The following is a 21,262-nucleotide window of genomic DNA, read 5'->3' as shown; positions in this document are numbered from 1 at the left end:
ATACAGCCAATCATATTGCTCAGTCACATTCTCTCTGGTCTGCACACACAGCCAATCACATTCTCTCTGGTCTGCACACACAGCCAATCGTATTGCTCAGTCACATTCTCTCTGGTCTGCACACACAGCCAATCGTATTGCTCAGCCACATTCTCTCTGGTCTGCACACACAGCCAATCACATTCTCTCTGGTCTGCACACATAGCCAATCACATTCTCTCTGGTCTGCACACACAGCCAATCGTATTGCTCAGTCTCATTCTCTCTGGTCTGCACACACAGCCAATCACATTGCTCAGTCTTGATCTCTTGAATCTGTACATACACTCAACCAGATGTCTCAATCTCTCAGATCTTTACACAGCCAATCAGATGCTCTCGTTCTCTCGGGTCTGTCACACAGGTAAGAGGACGTGGGGCACTCAGTTCTGGGTGAAAAGCTATCATTTTGAAGTGCCCAGATGAGAGGTGTACAGTCTCCGGTGTGTCATCAATCATTTGTGTCGCGCTATATGCAGATATCTGTACACGGGTGCCACAGGAAGCATTCATATATACATAGCAGGAAACCCTTCCTGCTTCTCCAGGCCTTTATATATAGACATTTATCTGTATAAAAAAAAAAATAAAAAAAGTGGATGTTTTCCAGTCTTGTGAATCAGAATGAATCCGAACACAAAGAAAAGAATTCCAAAGTGGACCTTTAATGCTTAAGTGCACGGCTTGCTCCAAACAAATAGACGTGAGGTGGAAAAGGAGAGGTTTGGGAGATCGAGGAAGACATTACAAGGATGCAGAAAACATTAAGAAATTCATGAAAAATAGATTAAAGGGCCATTAAAAAATGTATATGTATGGAGTAATTTTGGAGCATAAGGCTTTAAGAAAATTAGGAAGTTAGCCATAGAAGGCTCCTCTCCTAAAATGCCAGCTGCCTGGCTAACATGTGGAAGTTATGGCTTTAACAGTGACCCAGATCAAAGTTGAAACACAGAATTGCAACACTTCCCTGATACTTATTTGCAGCATACTTGTTCCAGGTAAATAATAAGGTCAGAGTACGTCAGGCTATTAGCATTTCTAGAGCTGCCATAGCAGTTCTGCACTCCTCATGACAGGTCTATGGATTCGGCATGCAGTAATCTGATCAGGCGGACCCTTCCCATCTCTTCGTTGGGCCAGACCTCCTCTCAGATAAGGAGAGCCATACAGAAGGCCTTTGTAACATTCTCTGATATTTATAGTGATGGAGAATGAGGTGGTTTCCCTGGATACACAGAAAGGAAAATGTAACTCATTAAAGGAAAAGTTTTCATGCTTTGTTGGTTCGCGCAGCTCAGACTCTATCATCAATGGGATTTCAAGGTGGAACATCTGAGCCTTCTGCCTACAGGAACCTCCAAATGACCAGAAATAAAGTCCCAACAATCCAGAGCTAAAAAGAAACAAACAGAAAGTGATCCCTAGAAAGATGGCGAACCCTCGCCATCTCCCCCTACAAAACAAGGCGAACCCTCGCCATCTCCCCCTACAAAACACGGCGAACCCTCGCCATCTCCCCCTACAAAACACGGCGAACCCTCGCCATCTCCCCCTACAAAACACGGCGAACCCTCGCCATCTCCCCCTACAAAACAAGGCGAACCCTCGCCATCTCCCCCTACAAAACAAGGCGAACCCTCGCCATCTCCCCCTACAAAACAAGGCGAACCCTCGCCATCTCCCCCTACAAAACAAGGCGAACCCTCGCCATCTCCCCCTACAAAACAAGGCGAACCCTCGCCATCTCCCCCTACAAAACAAGGCGAACCCTCGCCATCTCCCCCTACAAAACAAGGCGAACCCTCGCCATCTCCCCCTACAAAACAAGGCGAACCCTCGCCATCTCCCCCTACAAAACAAGGCGAACCCTCGCCATCTCCCCCTACAAAACAAGGCGAACCCTCGCCATCTCCCCCTACAAAACAAGGCGAACCCTCGCCATCTCCCCCTACAAAACAAGGCGAACCCTCGCCATCTCCGCCTACAAACAAGGCGAACCCTCCCCATCTCCCCCTACAAAACAAGGCGAACCCTCCCCATCTCCGCCTACAAACAAGGCGAACCCTCCCCATCTCCACCTACAAACAAGGGGAACCCTCCCCATCTCCACCTACAAACAAGGGGAACCCTCCCCATCTGCCCCCAACAAAGATGGTGAACACGCCATCCTCCCCAGCTGTGGATATATGGAATCATTAGCCCATTCCCCCTCTTACACCCCCCCCCCCCCTCGCTGGGTGTGATTTCCCTTCACTTCCTGACCTAACAGGAAGTGTGCATGTGTCCCTACTGGAAGAATTCCCCGTTATTCCTTTCTTTAAATGACGTTTCGAATTTTCCACTTTCCCTTCACTTCTAATGACGACCCAGAAGAGAACCTCAGCAAACACTCAACAACATTTTTTACACTTCCTCGATCTACCAAAACGAAAAAAAAATTCTGTCCTGTGGTGCAGGGACTATTCCTGCCGCCTCATTCAGCAAGCCCATACACCAATGGAGGGGGATATGTTGGAGCAGATCCCAAAGTCTCGGCACAGCTGGGAATTACAGTCACCTCCTGCTTCAGCATCAGTCCCTTCCATACTGATTATGGCACATAATCTGTCAGGCATGCAGTCAGGAATTCCCCAAGCAAGCAGAGATAACGGGCTCTCCTAACAGCTATTAGATAATCAGGACCAGGGAGCCTCCAGTTCTTTAACTTTCATTCTAAGACAACAAAGGAGAGAAACCCCTGACCCCACAGACACACCGATCCCATATCAATGACAATAAGTGCACAGACATATGCAGAATGGGAAAAAGGTCAATGTAAAAAAATATAAAACAGAAATCTATAGTCAAGATAGAGGCAAAGAGACCATAATAGGTCACCAATAGGAGGCTGGAGCCAGCCAGACCCCAGAACCAACCTGTGTGAGCCTATTGTACCAAACGCACCTACCTCCACCATCACCGAGTGCAACCGGGTGAATTAACCGGGATTAAACTAAATCAGCAGAACTGCAGTGATCTGGAAATACAGTCGTGGCTACAAGTTTTGAGAATGACACAAATATTAATTTTCACAAAGAAAGCGGTTTCAGTATCTTTAGATCTTTTTGTCAGATGTAAGTATGGTATACTGAAGTATAATGACAAGCATTTCATAGGTGTCAAAAGGCTTTTACTGACAATTACAAGTTCATGCAGAGTCAATATTAGCAGTGTTGACCCTTCTTGTTCAAGACCTCTGCAAATTGCCCTAACATGCTGTCAATCACCTTCTGGGCAACATCGTGAGTGATGTCAGCCCATTCTTGCCAAATCAATGCTTGGAGTTTGTCAGAATTCGGGGGGGGGGGGGGGTTACTTCTTCACCTTTCTCTTGAGGATTGACCACAAGTTCTCAATGGGATCAAGGACTGAGGAGTGTCCTGGTCACGGACCCAAACTTTCAATGTTTTGTTCCCCAAGCCACTTGGTTATCCCTTTTGCCTTATGGCAGGGTGCTCCATCATGCTGGAAAAGGCATTGTTTGTCACCAACTGTTCTTGGATGGATGGGAGAAGTTGCTTTAGGAGCATGATTTTGGACCATATATTCATGGCTGTGTTCTTAGGCAAAACTATAAGTGAGCCAGATCCCTTGGCAGAGAAGCAACCCCACACATGAATGGTATCAGAATGCTTTACTGCTAGCATGATACAGGACTGATGGTAGCGCTCAACTTTTCTTCTTCGGACAAGGATTTTTCCAGATGCCCCAAACAATCGGAAAGGAGATTCATCAGAGAAACTGACTTTACCCCAGTCCTCAGCAGTCCAATCCATGTACATTTTGCAGAATGTCCCTGATGTTTTTTCTGGAGATGTGGCTTCTTGACACCAGGCCATCCTCCAAAAGTCTTCTCCTCACTGTGCATGCAGATGCCCTCACACCAGCCTGCTGCCATTCCTGAGTAAGCTCTGCACTGGTGGTGCCCCCATCCCACAGCTGAACCAACTTTAGGAGATAGTCCTGGCACTTGCTGGATTTTCTTGTGTGCCCTAAAGCCTTCTTCATAACAAATGAACCTCTCTCCTTGAAGTTCTTGATGATCCGATAAATGGTTGATTTAGGTGCAATCTTAGTAGCAGCAATATCCTTGCCAGTGAATCCCTTTTTGTACAAAGCAATGACGACTGTACGTGTTTCCTTGCAGGTAAATTAATATTTTTGCCATTCTGAAAACTTTTGGCCAGGGCTATACAATAATATATACATTCATCTATATATCCCCCAACCCAAAGCATGGCAGAAGAGAAGGAGCAAGGTCAGAGAGAGTGAGGGACACTACAGAACAAAGACTGGGGTAAGGGAGAGGCAGAGTGACATGCACAGGAAAGCTTTCTAGAACTACTTTCCTATTTAAAATCAATGTTGGTTTGGAAGCTGCCAAGTTAAAGTCTGTGACCAATTCAATAACAAGTAACATCTATAAAAACAAGCACAAGTACCAACACGGGAAGATGGATGGCAGCTCTGGGCCAGTTGAAGGGCAGAGACTTTCATGTGATGGAAGAGATACTCGGATGTCACTTCTCTCCAGCAGAAAGGAGAATTCTCCTTGTTATGAGCATCACCTGCTCTGTATTTATAAGTCCGACTGTCTGCACGCTCCTCAGGATGTCAGACAACAAATGGCAGCTCTGTGCAGGTGACACACAAACAGGAATAGAAATGCACATCCAACACATATCAGCCAAGAACTGAGCACTACAGAGCCAACAATTACATAGATGATGGCAGTGATAGATGAACTCACAAATTGAACCTTTGCCATGTTATAGGAAACATCTAGAAATATTAACTATGCCTAAGCAGTACCCTGAGAAATCCAAAATTCCTCCTGAAGTCTAGATGGGTCACTTTCCGTGCCTCGGCGCTCCTGCCACTGGGGTCGCTTCCTGCACCTCCGCACTTCCACTATCAAGAAGCTTCTCGTGCCTCGGGGGCCGCGCCTCCGGGGCCGGCCTCTCCTGCCTCGGGGGGCCGGCGCTCCTGCCTCGGGGGGCCGCCTCTCGTGCCTCGGCGCTCCTGCCTCGGGGGGCCGCCTCTCGTGCCTCGGCGCTCCTGCCTCGGGGGGCCGCCTCTCGTGCCTCGGCGCTCCTGCCTCGGGGGGCCGCCTCTCGTGCCTCGGCGCTCCTGCCTCGGGGGGCCGCCTCTCGTGCCTCGGCGCTCCTGCCTCGGGGGGCCGCCTCTCGTGCCTCGGCGCTCCTGCCTCGGGGGGCCGCCTCTCGTGCCTCGGCGCTCCTGCCTCGGGGGGCCGCCTCTCGTGCCTCGGCGCTCCTGCCTCGGGGGGCCGCCTCTCGTGCCTCGGCGCTCCTGCCTCGGGGGGCCGCCTCTCGTGCCTCGGCGCTCCTGCCTCGGGGGGCCGCCTCTCGTGCCTCGGCGCTCCTGCCTCGGGGGGCCGCCTCTCGTGCCTCGGCGCTCCTGCCTCGGGGGCCGCCTCTCGTGCCTCGGCGCTCCTGCCTCGGGGGCCGCCTCTCGTGCCTCGGCACTCCTGCCTCGGGGGCCGCCTCTCGTGCCTCGGCACTCCTGATATCAGGTCAGTTCTTGTGCCTAGGCACTGCTAGTCTCACTAGACTTGCTGTTGTAGCTACTGTGATGCTTCCTGATCCTTCACGATAGAAAGAACTGAAATCCAATGAATAAAAGAGGTGGGCCAGGATCAGTCAGACTGGGGGTGGGAGTGCTAGATGATGCTGGATGTCCTCCAGGAAATGAGGGGGCCCGATCAGACTGCTGCAGATTGGGAGAAGCTCAATGTTCAGTGAAACCAGAATAAGCCATTTCAGTCGAGGAGAGGAGCTTGAACACCACTGAAGGGAAAGCTGGAGATGAGATGTAACATAAGTGATGCTCCCTCTGGCACATCCAGCAGTAAAAATCATCTCAGACAAGTGATCAGCGTACACAGAGGTGACAGGTCACGGTTAGAACAAAAAAACAAAAAGCAAACTTGCATTTAGTCAGGACACCAGATATAGGTGGATATGCTGGGCCATGACAAACACCAATATCTTATCTGTTGGGGAATCAGTGAGATCACAGCAATCATTCCCAGTCCTGCTTCTGCCCCACCCAACTTACATCTAGCCAATTCCTCACAAAGGCCACAGCACAGCCGGCAATACACACAACACCAAATTCCCTGACAGGGGAAGATCATTAAGTGGTTATTGCTCCAGAATCCACCTAACACTGAAATGGATCCGATTCAGGACAGGCTAGACGTGGCAGCAGGTTGAAATGTCATCAGACACAGGAAAAGGACACGGAGCAGATAATTATATAGCTGGGCTATTCTGAGACAAGAAGCAGACAGAGGAGACTGCACTCCGGACAGGATGAAGAGATGAGAAGGAATCAGAGGTCCTCCAATACTCACAATCTACACGTTGTATGGAAGGCATACATCACATGCGGTGCACACACGTGACACAGACACAGCAGACAGGTGATCAGAGAGCACAGCTCAATGACAAAGTAGAATTGTAAGTACAGTAAAAGAATGTAAGATTGTACTATTGCATCCCCTCACTTTGTCCGCAATTCCCCTCCCATACTTAGCACACCCTATGGACTCTATGGAATGTGTGCCCCCCTCCAACATTGGCTGAACCTCAGTTTTATGGTGGGGACTACAGCAGGTTGTACCAGTAAATGGGCAGGGACGCATGTAGTCCAATTTGAGAGCACAAAGGAAAGGGTGACAACGCTGAAGATAAACAAGTAAATGTTGTCACCTTAGGGAAGAAAGTGTCTGTGGATATATCTTTTAATGAACAGAAAGACAAAGTAGTGTAATGCTAAACTCCATTGACAAGAGCGAACTACCCTTGAGGAGGGGCTCCCCCACATTGCAAGGCTTCACTCCTTTTTGTCTAGGGTACCTGTAAAAAAACAAAACAAAAACAAAAACACAATTTTACCTACCTTATCTCTCACTCCCCAGAAGATGGTGCTTTCCTCTTTTCAGCACTTTATTATACAGGATTTATATAGCGCCAACAGTTTGCTCAGCGCTTTACAATATAACGGGAGACAATACAGCAACAATACAGTTCAATACAAGAAGGAAAGGAGGGCCTGATCCTGGGAGCTTACAATCTAAGAGACATTAAACACTAATCATACAATGACTGACCAGCAGTCCTGCATTGTGAGGACACGTCCATAACCCAGAGTGTCAGAGAGAAGAACAGAGTGCCGGTCCTCAAGGTAGTGAGGGATAAAGTAAGAAAAGGTACTTTTACATAGTACCCTAGACAACAACATAGTACCCTAGACAACAACCAGCATCTATCCGTGGAAGTGTGGGGGTAGCCTTGCTACAAGAAGTATTTTTTTTCATATCTCCAGAGTTCAGCTTAAAAAGAAGTATGACCAAGGCTCTTTTGGCCATACTTCTCTTGTGGGTTTACAGAGGTGCACTTACTTGTGCACTCCTGTGACCCAAAATCAGTTGACAACAAGCTAAAACTCAGAGCCGCTCCAGACTCAGGAGGGATCCAAACAATGTCAGGATCCACCCAGATGCCTTACAGGTACATGCTGGGCCAGCCGCTCCCATCACCTATCCTGCCTGACACTCTAGTGAGTGCTGGAGGGGAAAATCAGAGAGTAGTGACTCAGTCACCACTCTCTGCTCAGAGCTGACCCAAAAACTGAGCGTTCAACAGTCATGTAAATCACTCAATTCTTGGGCATAGAGCTGAAAGAAGACAGCTGAAGCATCACATCGATGCTGCAGTAGGTAGGCGTGAAGGTATATATTTTTTTTTACACTCCCATACTTCTCCTTTAAGGCCTCAATAAACAAAAAATGTTACAAAAAAAAACAAAAAAAAGAAAAAAAACAAAACAAAAACAAAGAAAAAAACAAACAAATAAAAAAAATTAAACAAAAAAAAAAAAAAAAAGAAAAAAAAAAAAAAACACACCAGTGCTTTATACAGGTGTTGAGCTTTTTCTTTTGAAGCCCGTAAAAGCACTTCTATGTAAGTCTATGTCATGTTTACACACATTAGAAGAGCAATTACAGGCAGAAGAACCTCCAAAAGGCATGCTCTGGAGAGGAGCTGAAAGGCAAAAAAAAAAAAAACCAAAATGTTGAAAGTGCATAAATGTGAGCTAAGTCTAGGGTTTCAGTAATAATGCATTCCAATGGCCAGAATAACTTAATATTCACAGAATGCATTCACACAGACACTGGACGCCTTAAAAGCCTGCGCAATATGTGGCTTTAGCCCTGGTTCACACTGCAGCGGTGAAGGTAATCCCATGTGATTCGCACAGGAACCGCACCGCATTCCTGTACAAATCACATACGATTTGTATGCGGTGGGATTAGCACTATACATTTTGTATGGCTCTATTCGCACCGCACCAAAAACGTGCAGGACCCTTTTTTGGTCCGCATTAGAATCGGTTTGCATGGGTATTCATACCTATGCGATCCGATTCTGCACATCGCACTGTGTTTTGTGGACCAATGTGGGGTTGTCGTTAACATACACACCCGCATCGGTCAGTGTGAACGGGATGAGATTGTGATGCGGTGCGGATTCGCACTGAAAATGCTGCAAATTCCACACCGCATCAGTGTGAACCCGGGCTTAACGCCTGTTTTTATGGAGCATTTTCCTGGCAGGAGTTCCGGTGTTCAGAGTGGCTTTTACAGACACCCGGAGTGCATGAGGAATAGGATATTGCAGGAACACGAGCAACATGTTTGCTTTACATGTTTACATTTGGATAGTGTAACCACCCACTTCCTGTCATAGGAGAACCGGGCAGGTGTGTGATCGACAATTCACAATGATGCAACATCCAACCAATTACAGCAATGTCATCTCCCTGAAGACGATACTATACAAGACACACGGACAGGACAGGGACAGGGACAGGACAGACAGACATGTCATATGGGATTTGTATTAATAGGCCAAGGGAATGCACGGCATTAAGTCTCAGCTGACAAGTATTGTATAGTATTCGGCCTCATGCATGCAGACATATGAATTTATGATAAAAATATGCTGCAATTTTTCTGCCAGAACTTATCTTAACCTCTTCACACCGGTCAAACGCAAATGTGCGGACTCCAGGCGTCTGGGCCTAGACACCGAGCGGCCGCACATTTGCGTTCTATTAAAAAAGGACATATGTTCAGAGAGCTCGCTCTGCACACTCCCAGCGCACATGTCCGGTACTCACGGAAAGGTCCCGATCTCCTCTTTCGATCAGGACCTTTCCCGATCATGTGACCGACCCTAAACTCCGCCTCCCGGATTCTGAAACTCTTAAAAGGGCCGGGAGGCATCGGCGTGAAGGGGTTAAAAAATGCCTCTATGGGTCTGAGTGTAAATACATTCTTCTGACCAGAACATTAATTTATTCTGGCCATTGGAATACATTTATACGCGTAAATTGAGCTCTTCTTAGAAAGCACCTTGGTTTGTGTTTTTTCTGCCTGTAAACGCTGCACTACAAATACACCAGTAAATGCCTGTGTGTACATGGCCACATAGGCCAACATAAAGGTGTGTTTACAGGTGTAAAGAGAAAGCACTGAATGCATGTATCAACGGTGTATTTTTTTCAGCCCCGTGCATGAGCCCTTAATTTGGTATTAAACCCAAAAGCAAGCAGCTTACCAATTCTTAGATATGATGGCTGAATTTGCTTTCTTTTTTTTTTATTTTCATCTAGTGATCCTGCCAGTAAGTTTATCAACAGAACAAGCTGTCCTGCAGATGTAGCCGTTCGAGGGTTGAGACAAACCATTTATCAATGATCCTTTTAGGATAGAGGTTTTACATAAAAGCTGAATAAAAAGGTTGCTGTAACTGCTTATAAGGTGTTAGATGGACTAGCAGATTTAAAAACACTAAAATTAAAGCCAAAAGAAATAATTGGATTTACTTTACAAAATGTTATCTGGAGTTCGGTTTTAATTTAGTCACTTATGTAAAGTTCAATTAAATGTCCTAATCCATCTAACATCACCCTCTCCATTCAGTGCTGCTGTCCAGGAGTATATCTGCTGCTCCTCCATAGAGGAGTCACCCTAATGTAAGGTTACCACCTCATCCCTTTAAAAACAAACACACATTTGTTACACAGACTCTGTGGCTAATTAAGGTGGTAATTAAACTTCAGCTGGCCATACACTATACAATTCTCTGCCCAATTTCCTTAAGATTTACCTTCAACTATGTAGTGCAAGTTCCTGCCTAATAGGATACAATTGAAAGTCTTGTTTGGGTTTGACCTCATATTATATGGTTTTTGGTAAATCTAAAGCAAAATTCTCAAGAAAATTGTATAATGTATGGCCAGCCTAAGGCCCCCATGTACACAGGACACTACGGAACGATGGAAACTGACTGCTGGAAAACGTAGGTTAAAAACATCTGTGTAGCTGCGTTTGCATAACGCGTTTATGTGCTTTTGCATTTAGAAGTGTTTTTTTTAAAGAGAAGAACTTCCCAAATGCCCAGAATGCACTGAAAAGTGGTAAATTATTAACTATTTCAGAGAAATACAGAGAATAGAAGCAGAGACAGCAGTATGTGTTGAGATTAGCTTAGGGGTGAGTTGCTCATTAACATTTCTTTTGTTTCCAAGGGTGAGAAAGGTGTCTGGTGGAGGGAGTCATTAAGGTCACCTGGCAGGGGGTCTTCATGAGAAATTTGAGGTGTGAATGGTCATTAACATATCTTTTGTTTCCAAGGGTGGGAGAGGTCTGAGGTGTGAACTGGTCATTACAATGTGTGACAAGCTTGGTAGGAACATCCTGTGTTCAGTGTTTGTCCATCTGAGTACCTTGAAAACGCTTTGCATGCATTTTTCACGATGAAAAAAGGCTCTGGACAGCATTGGGAACTGGAAGAGTTAAAACAAATTTTCAAACGCAAACGCTAATAAACGGATTTGCTGCGTTTACAAGCGTTTAGCATTTGAAACGCTGCTAAAATCGACTGCTGAATGCAGATTTTTTTGCGTTCAAAAAAATGACTGTAAACGACGATGTGTACATGGACATATAGGAAAACATTAGGGAGAGTTCAGGGGCTGCTGAAAGAAACACTGAACAGCTCCTATACGTGAGTTTATCAGCTGCAGTGTACATGAGCCCTTAGTGCCTTCATTAAATTAGCTTCAGAACCTGTGTAATTAACATGTGTTCGGTTTTAAAGGGATGAGGTGGCAACCGCACCCTAATGGCTTGTACACACGATAAGAAAATCGTTTGGTAAAACAAAGAATGCATTTAGATAATAAAAAGTAACAGAAAACATTCATTCGAAAATTTTCATACGAGGACTGATCATCTAATAGTCTGATCTGTTAGTACAAAGGTTCGAGAGCCAATCACGACAATATATGAAGGTACAAGCACAAAAAGGTTTCTCGTACAATACCAGATCGTACGATTTTCGTTTAATCAGTACAGTAGTCGTCCGAAAATACAAAACATGACTTCACTTTCTAAATGTTTTTCTTTCGTACAAGAATTTTTGTAAGTTTAGTACCCTTTTAATTTTTAATATGGAGACTAGCATGCAAAAAACCTCCCCAAAAAATGGATGATTATTCATCCGACATTCTTATCACGTGTACTGGGCATAACAGGAAGTGTTACAGGCTGGACCACCTAGGAAAAATAAAGGAATGAGGGAAGCACTGACCAACACGAAGGTGGGCGGAGACTTGAATCATCGCAATGAATGAAGGAAGCAATGACAGCAGAGGTGGGTGGAGACTTGAATCATCGCAATGAATGATGGAAGCAATGACAGCACTGAGGTGAGCTGAGACTTGAATCATCGCAATGAATGAAGGAAGCAATGACAGCACTGAGGTGGGCGGAGACTTGAATCATCGCAATGAATGATGGAAGAAATGACAGCACTGAGGTGGGCAGAGACTTGAATCATCGCAATGAATGATGGAAGCAATGACAGCACTGAGGTGGGCAGAGACTTGAATCATCGCAATGAATGATGGAAGCAATGACAGCACTGAGGTGGGCGGAGACTTGAATCATCGCAATGAATGAAGGAAGCAATGACAGCACTGAGGTGGGCGGAGACTTGAATCGTCGCAATGAATGAAGGAAGCAATGACAGCACTGAGGAGGGCAGAGACTTGAATCATCGCAATGAATGAAGGAAGCAATGACAGCACTGAGGTGGGCAGAGACTTGAATCATCGCAATGAATGAAGGAAGCAATGACAGCACTGAGGTGGGCAGAGACTTGAATCATAGCAATGAATGAAGGAAGCAATGACAGCACTGAGGTGGGCAGAGACTTGAATCATAGCAATGAATGAAGGAAGCAATGACAGCACTGAGGTGGGCAGAGACTTGAATCATAGCAATGAATGAAGGAAGCAATGACAGCACTGAGGTGGGAGGAGACTTGAATGATTATAATGAATTAAAGTGCTGATGATGAGGTAGCGGAGACCTAAATCACTGCAATGAATGAGGGAAGTGCTGACAACGCTGAGGTGGGTGGGAACTTTCAAGGAATGTCATCACATCATGTGGCCTGGTGCAGGGGCAGCCAACAACACATTACATTTACTAAAACTGGAGAGTGCCAAATCTGGTGCAGCTCTGCATAGAAACCAATCAGCTTCCAGGTTTTATTGCTAAAGCTCAATTGAACAAGCTGAAGTTGGAAGCTGATTGGCTACCATGCACAGCTGCACCATATTTTGAGTGCTCCAGTTTTAGTAAATCCCCCCCCCCCCCCCCCACAATGGGACAGCTGTAGGGTTTGTCTTTACTTGGCACACCACAAGGTGGACAACGTAGAGCCAATTTCAATGGCGGCTAGAAAGCATTGCCGGCCCTCTACTGGAAATGTAACCAACAACTGAAAACTGACATCAGGTAACTGCTCAGGGAAATGAATGGAAAGAAACCGGGCCAGAGCATTCGTGTTTATTAGAGGCAAGAACAGTCTATTTATTGTTGACTGGAGAAACACGGATGACAAAACGGCATGATTTTTAAAAAATGTTTTCTGTTACTTTTTATTATCTAAATGCATTCTTTGTTTTACCAATGAAGATTTAACACATGATGAAGGATTACATGAGCACTACAGGTTACAGGCAGCAGAGCAGCTTGCTTTGTAAGTTCTCTGGTAAAAACCTCAGACTTGGCCATCTGATGAATAAACAAGTTTCTTTCATCACAACCATAAAATGATCTCACTACCAGGGGCGGACTGACAACTCATGGGGCCCCCGGGCAATAGGGGATCATGGGGCCCCTGTGTCCTTGCCCACACTCAAAAAAGCCTATGAAAAAGGTACCAGGGGCATCTCATGGGGCCCCCTACTGACCCCGGGCCCTCGGGCAGTGCCCGAGTCTCCAAATGGTCAGTCCGCCCCTGCTCACTACTGACCTGAGAATAGAATAGGGTTGTGTCCTACAGCGTCTGTGTTTAACTTCATTTTTAGCTCTTATTACACAACGACAGGATAATGTTAGAGGATAACCTGAGACAGACACTGACGTAAACCTGCGTCTATGTAGCCTCCTGCCCACCAGATTTCCTCTGCCATGATATCCAGATATTGTATCAGGCAGACCACGTAACGTGTGACAACGGGCACTGTTGACCTCTGACCTCCATACGGCTGGAGGCAGCACAGGTGAGCAGGCAGAGTGCAGGTTAGAACAGGACATAAAAGCCGTATGATGACAAATTTCCCTTAAAGCCATAAAAGTCTCACTTCCCAGAAGATGGTGGAGATCCCAGAGGGGACACGGGTCTGAGAAGAGACTGAAGCCCTCAGGGTATCAATACAAGGCGTGTCCTCTCTAAAAGCAGTGTGAAACTTCTGGAATGAGGAACTACAAGTACCAGCATGCCTTGCCTGCCTCTGTTATGCTGACAATTTCAGCTCAAGACTTTTGTTTCAAAGCAGGCAATACACCTGAGCAGGATGACATTTGCCTGCACTGAGCATTGCCGATACTGAGTATTTTCACGAGTACTCGTGAAAATCCTCCCGATACTACCGATACTTTGCGGTGCGATCTGAGTCAATACAAATTGCACCACAAATATTAGCATGCAATTCCTGTCCAAATTGCATGAGGTTCCCCCATTGCTCCTGTGTGAACCCAGGCTTGTCATTGCCCGAATTCACACAGGAGTGGTGGGAAAAACCTCCCTGCAGGCATCCCGTGCTGAGTGAACATATGGGGATGTATACTATGGAAACAGATGGTCCCATATTTATATTATAAAGCGCTGCGCACACTGTTGGCGCAATATTAATCCTGTATTATAATAATATTCTCAGCGTTCGGAGAGGAAAGAAAGCAGTGGGGATTTTAATCCCCCCACTGCTTTCTCTCCCCTCCTTGCAGGGATGACAGTTTGGGCTAGAGGGCTTTTGATTGGTCAGCACCATTACATGGACAGTGCTGACCAACCAGATGCTATCTAGTCTGTACTGTCATGGCTGCAAGGAAAGTAGAAAACGCTACAGGGATTTAAAATGCCCAGACCTGTGGAGCGGCTCTCTCTCCTCTCCTTGCAGGGATGACAGTATGGGCTAGACGGCATCTGATTGGTCAGCACTGTCCATGTGATGGTGCTGACCAATCAATAGCCCTCTAAGCCTGAACTGTCAACCCCGCAAGGAGAAGAAAGAAAAGTGGCGGGGGTTTCAAAATCTCACCACTTTTGCTCCTCTCCAACCACTGAGGATATGGAGCATCTGCCACCATAGCATACATCCCCACACGCCCACTCACCGCTGCGGGAAGCCTCCCTGTACCACTGCTGTGTGAACTCAGGCTATGACATTGTGTTGGTATTGTTCTGTCACATGTTCTGTCCCCCTTTGTAATGTACAGCGCTGAGCGAACCATTGGCGCTTTATAAATACTGTATAATAATAATAATGACAGGAGCAATGGGGAAACCAAATGTGATCTGGACAGGAATCGCATGATATTCTTTGCCGTGCAGTTTGCATCCATACATTTTGTATAGATGCAAATCGCACCGCAAAGTACCATTTAAAAACGGTATTGGCGAGTACTAGACCGAAAGTATCAGTACTCGTACTCACCGTAAAAAGAGAAAAAAAAAAAAAAAAAGAAGGAAGGGCATCGGTGCATCCCTACTTCCCTACTGTGGGGGTTATTTACTAAAACTGAAGAGTGCAAAATCTGGTGCACCAGTTTTCGTAAATCTCCTCCTGTGTATCTCAAACAGTTGCCATTTACTTTTGATAAAATCCTGGGTCACCATTTTTCATCCCTTATTACATCTCAGTTCTGATGATCTATTGCAGCTTCCAATCCCTGTCTACATACACCCCAGTGATGGCTGCATATTTCTGAGGGTGAGTTTCCTGACGGGTACAGCAGTGGACCATGCCTGTGCAATGTATGTTGAAACGGTCACCTGTAGCCTCCAACAAAATCTCATGTGGCTCGGTAACAACTAAGGAGCTCAACTGGAAGACAGGACCAGAGCGTTGTCACCCTACAACAGGAAGTGCCAGACCATCATAGCAGGCTCACCGGGGATATTTTAAATAAAGTTAGTTTTTAAAAGACTGAAATGGCTTCATGTTAACGATTCAATGAAATTTCAGTGATGGAGTTTACATCTACTATAAACCACCTGAACAAGACCAATTCTTAGGGCATTCTAATTAACCAGCAGCATCACATGGATGGTGCTGACCAGTCAGAAGCCGTGAAGCCTGTACAGTCAGCTCTGCAAAAAGAAGAGAGAAAGCAGCGGGGATTTCTAATCCCTGGACCCGTGAAGCGGTTTTTCATTGTCTTGACAGCGTGAGGATCGGGAACCTGGTACAGCATGACCGGGAGTGGGGGGGGATGTGGAGGGGGTCCAGTGGAGGGCAGTGACCTCTGAAGGCTGGGGGGGGGGGGGGGGGTTATGAGCTGCTGGAGGCTCTCTGGGAGAGGCAGGAGGAGTCCAAGCTGTGGCAGCTGATGTCCAGTCAGATCGGAGCTGGAGGAATCCATCATGCAAGGAGGTTTCCCTCACCACTCCTGTGTGACCTCAATCTCAAAATCACTATGACAAGCCTGGGATCACACAGGAGCTGTACAGGAAACCGTATGCGATTCAGAGTGCGACGTCAGGCCATTAATTTTTTATGGGCTCAAATCGCTCTGCAAAAGGTATCAGTTTCGGTATCGGAAGCATCTGCACAAGTATCGGCACAACCCTATTAAATGCACATTTTTTTCCCTGAAGAATTATGTACATCAATTTTTTTGTAAAGGTGAACGTAAAGCTGGCTATATACACAGATCGAAATTTGATGGTTCAGCAGGGACCGGCAAATTTTCGATATGTGGCCATATCAGCTGAACAGAAAAGTCAATCTATAATTGACCCTGTCAGATTTCAGCTGCTCAATCAGCACATGCAGCCAATGGCTGCATGTGCTGATCTGTGTATTCTGACAACTGGGGGAGTCTCCCCACTATCAGAATACAAAAGTGCAGCAAGGAGGATTCCACCCATCCACACATTTGAAATCAGATCAATTTTTTTTGTTCAGCCCCCTGAATATAGGAACCCCAGTGTACTGGCCAAAATATTCCAGGACAGACAACACTCCTCCCCCACCCCAAAGTCTACTAAGCGTGTACTGGTAATGAAAGACGTCACCCATTGACACTCCATTTACAGTGTGATCCAGAACCCTGCAGGCTCATATAGTATCTATAGGACCACCAAGAGTATTTCCCGCCTGCAGGGCCAAGAGATGTGAACTGTAATCACTCAGCTTCCCTTCAGTACATATGTAGTCCACAGGAGCTGGTCTTGTCTGACACCGCAGGCCAGTACATTGGAATCTGCCCAGATGAGCACTGAGCATAGATAACCATGGGACACAACCCTGTGTGAGTACAGGTCCACCGCAACTACTGCAGATAAATATTGATAAAAGATATTATAGCATGGAAGTCCCTGATGCCAGATATACACAGGTAGGGTCACAGAAGAGTCTGATAACCAATGCAGGTCAGCACTCCCCCAAGTGTCACATCCAGCTATGTTTAGCAAAGAGTAGAAAACCACAGACAAACAAATCTAAAAAAATCCATTGTCTGAGCATAAAAGTCACAGACTTCACGTTAATATATATATATATATTAATAAAAAAAAAAGGTGAATCCCATTACAATAACAGCCTATAATCTGCTCTATACCCCCTTCCTGGGTCACACAGACTAATGATTCCTCTATTTTAGGGTTTTCCAAACTTCCTAAACAAAACAAAGGCCCAGTTTACTGCCCTTCATACTTAAGGGGGGGGGGGGGGGAGACTGTGGCCACTGGGAGTAGAAAAGGTCCTGACGTCAGTGTAAAAAAAACAATGCCCCATCGTTGGTGTCACTGGGAGGAATTGTGCCCCTTTATTGGTGTCGGGGGGGGGGGGGGGGGGGGGAATTATACCCCAAAGTTGGCATCAGTGGATGAAATGGTGCATAAAAGGATGGATAAAAACTAGCAAAGGTTGGCAGTTTGGAGACCACTAGAGATCATTCCCCAACCCAATTCCCCCACACCCCTCCATTCCCCAACCCAAGTCCCCCACACCCCTCCATTCCCCAACCCAATTCCTCCACACCCCTCCATTCCCCAACCCAATTCCCCCACACCCCTCCATTCCCCAACCCAAGTCCCCCACACCCCTCCATTCCCCAACCCAATTCCCCCACACCCCTCCATTCCCCAACCCAAGTCCCCCACACCCCTCCATTCCCCAACCCAATTCCTCCACACCCCTCCATTCCCCAACCCAATTCCTCCACACCCCTCCATTCCCCAACCCAATTCCGCCACACCCCTTCATTTCATTATTTTGGGCTTTAAATGTGCAGACTCCAGGGTTATTATCCTCATCCTCGCTTCAACACACAGCAAAATCACAGACCCAGAACAATTTAGCCAGAGAAATGGAAACCCTTAACCCCCCATACTTGTTCCAGGCCTGTACACAGACCGTGGAAGTTCTCCAATTTGTACCCTGGAAGGTTCTCCATTAAGTGTGTTCTGTTTCACAGACATAACTATGTACAGAACTCTACATTACTAATCCACAGATACATACAAAGCAGAGAACTCTCCATACTACTATCAGGGGCGGACTGACAACTCATGGGGCCCCTGGGCAATAGGGGATCATGGGGCCCGTGTCCCTGCCCAAACTCAAAAGCCTGTGAAAAAGGTACCAGGGGCATGTCATGGGGCCCCCTACTGACCCCGGGCCCTCGGGCAGTGCCCGAGTTTCCAAATGGTCAGTCCGCCCCTGACTACTATATATACACATAACAGGAGGACACAACCTTCCCAGCATGATGGGAGAGATTTCTGATTGCTGGGAGTCATCGCCCCTTTATATCCATCTATAGCCAATAATAAACACATTACCACCTATAGTAAACACAAGAATGAGGAAATACAGAAAACATTTCTCCAGAGCAGAGTTCCTATAATAAATCCTTTCATACATAAAGTGAAGTTGCACATTAATAGGTCTGTTTATAAAGTGAACAATGATTACATAAAGCTGACTTCCTCCTCGCACACAATATCAGACTGTGCTATGACCGGTATGCAGACTCGCCAGTTCTTGTGCACAAAAAAAAAACCTTTTCCAGCTGCCGACCAACTTTGCCCCCCCGGGTGCGGAGGGGGAAGGTGACAATGACACCTCATAGGGTACTATAGGCAATGTCTCTATTTCCTCCTAATACAAGAGCCAGACAGTACTACTAATCCAATGTCTCAGATAACCAATGACAGAGTTGGTGTGTAGACAGGCCATGTTTTCACAACACACCCTGCTCAGCAGATCCCCATTAGCCTCCATGGTGCAATGTGGATGAGGCTTGTTCTGGATGCAGCATGTCCTAGTGCAGTGTTTCTCAACTCCAGTCCTCGTGGACCCCCAACAGGTCATGTTTTCAGGATTTCCCTCAGATGAAACAGCTGTGGTAATTACTAAGGCAGTGAAACTGATCAAATCACCTGTGCAAAATAATGGAAATCCTGAAAACATGACCTGTTGGGGGTCCATGAGGACTGGAGTTGAGAAACACTGACCTAGTGAGATGTGGTTACGGTGAAGGCAAAGCAGGCCTAGCGCAGCAAAGGTACCTCGATTTGTGTTTGATCCTCAGCAATGCCTATCACAATCACTTGACAGTGGTATTGATAGCCGAGGGAAGTCTCTCCTCCAGCCTGAACTGCAGATGGCACCACCACATTTATCTGAGAGGGCAGGAACATCCAGCTCAGGTCATTGGGCATCTACCATGAGCAGCACATCTACCATGAGCAGCACATCTACCATGAGCAGCACATCTACCATGAGCAGCACAACTACCATGAGCAGCACATCTACCATGAGCAGCACATCTACCATGAGCAGCACAACTACCATGAGCAGCACAACTACCATGAGCAGCACAACTACCATGAGCAGCACAACTACCATGAGCAGCACAACATTCCCAACTATTCAGCCAAGTTCAGTCTTCATAAAAACAAGATTGGCCAATAGACTGAAAAATAATAAAAGGCCAATTCTGCTCAAAACTGGAAATGTATGGGTGTATTGTCAACACCGTCCCCGATCCCTGTGTGCATTCCTGAATGGCGACACATGGAGCGATATCCTATCTCCAGGTCACAGCGTTGTCATTTCCTGTCCCCGGAAACAGCCATGTTTGCCGATCGTTATCTGCACAGGGACTGGTCCTGTCACCGCTCTCTTGTACTTCTCTGCGCTACTGGAGTAAGGAGTTGTGGGTGGGATTATTATTATCCCACTGCATTAAGCCCACCTGCCCTGCACCACATGTAAGCTAAATTGCAGATGAACGCTTTCAGTTAGGCCGCTGTTTTCTGTGCAGTCTGTGTAAGAGTGTAAAGCTGCAACAGCTGCACATCAAACTGTGGGAAAGCAAGACACTGGTCCACCCAGGACTGACAACTAGCTGGGCATCCGAAAAGTTGTGATTGGAATGCTGTGGGACTAATCAGGAAGAACAGTCAATTGGCTTTGTTGGGGGAATATCCAGGCAGAGCAGTCATTGGCTGTGTTGGGAATCGAGTTACATAGTTAGGCTGGCTGTGTGGGGAACTGTGTCAGAAGCATTTTCAAAATACAAGTACAGCCCGTCCACCGCCGCCCCTCTTGTCCAAGTACAGCCCGTCCACCGCCGCCCCTCTTGTCCAAGTACAGCCCGTCCACCGCCGCCCCTCTTGTCCAAGTACAGCCCGTCCACCGCCGCCCCTCTTGTCCAAGTACAGCCCGTCCACCGCCACCCCTCTTGTCCAAGTATACCACGTCCACCGCCACCCCTCTTGTCCAAGTATACCACGTCCACCGCCACCCCTCTTGTCCAAGTATACCACGTCCACCGCCGCCCCTCTTGTCCAAGTATACCACGTCCACCGCCACCCCTCTTGTCCAAGTATACCACGTCCACCGCCGCCCCTCTTGTCCAAGTATACCACGTCCACCGCCGCCCCTCTTGTCCAAGTATACCACGTCCACCGCCGCCCCTCTTGTCCAAGTATACCACGTCCACCGCCACCCCTCTTGTCCAAGTATACCACGTCCACCGCCACCCCTCTTGTCCAAGTATACCATGTCCACCCCTCTGTCCAAGTATACCACGTCCACCGCCACCCCTCTTGTCCAAGTATACCACGTCCACCGCCACCCCTCTTGTCCAAGTATACCACGTCCACCCCTCTGTCCAAGTATACCCCGTCCACCCCTCTGTTCAAGTATACCCCTTCTCTTGTCCAAGTATACCACGTCCACCGCCCCCCCTCTTGTCCAAGTATACCACGTCCACCGCCCCCCCTTTGTCCAAGTATACCGTATCCACAATCACCCCTCTGTCCAAGTATACCACATCCACTGCCACCCCTCTGTCCAAGGTTTTGCTCACCCCCTCATAAAAAAAGAAATCAGATTTGTTTGACAGATTCTGTCTTTCATCAATCCATGCTGTCTGTTGCTTAAAATATTTTTTTCTCCAGCAAGAACTCATCTATGTGGTCTTTTATTAAACTCTCCAGTATCTTCTCAACTATAGAAGTTAAACAGATCTATAATTACTTGAAGATTTTAACCCCTT

The 21,262-nt window shown here is 46.8% G+C and overlaps 1 protein-coding gene across 1 annotated transcript in view; it reads right to left on the bottom strand.

Annotated features, from left to right (window-relative positions):
• Positions 1 to 21,262, bottom strand: part of LOC149435522 (Golgi apparatus protein 1-like) — a 30,754-nt gene that overhangs the window by 7,357 nt on the left and 2,135 nt on the right. The window lies entirely within an intron of this gene.

This window comes from Staurois parvus, unplaced genomic scaffold, assembly GCF_062004578.1.
Source record: "Staurois parvus isolate SC_StPar_1 unplaced genomic scaffold, SC_StPar_1.0 ptg001493l, whole genome shotgun sequence".
Taxonomy (NCBI): domain Eukaryota; kingdom Metazoa; phylum Chordata; class Amphibia; order Anura; family Ranidae; genus Staurois; species Staurois parvus.
The sequence above is the reverse complement of the archived record's forward strand: the minus strand, read 5'-3'. Positions and strand labels throughout refer to the sequence as shown.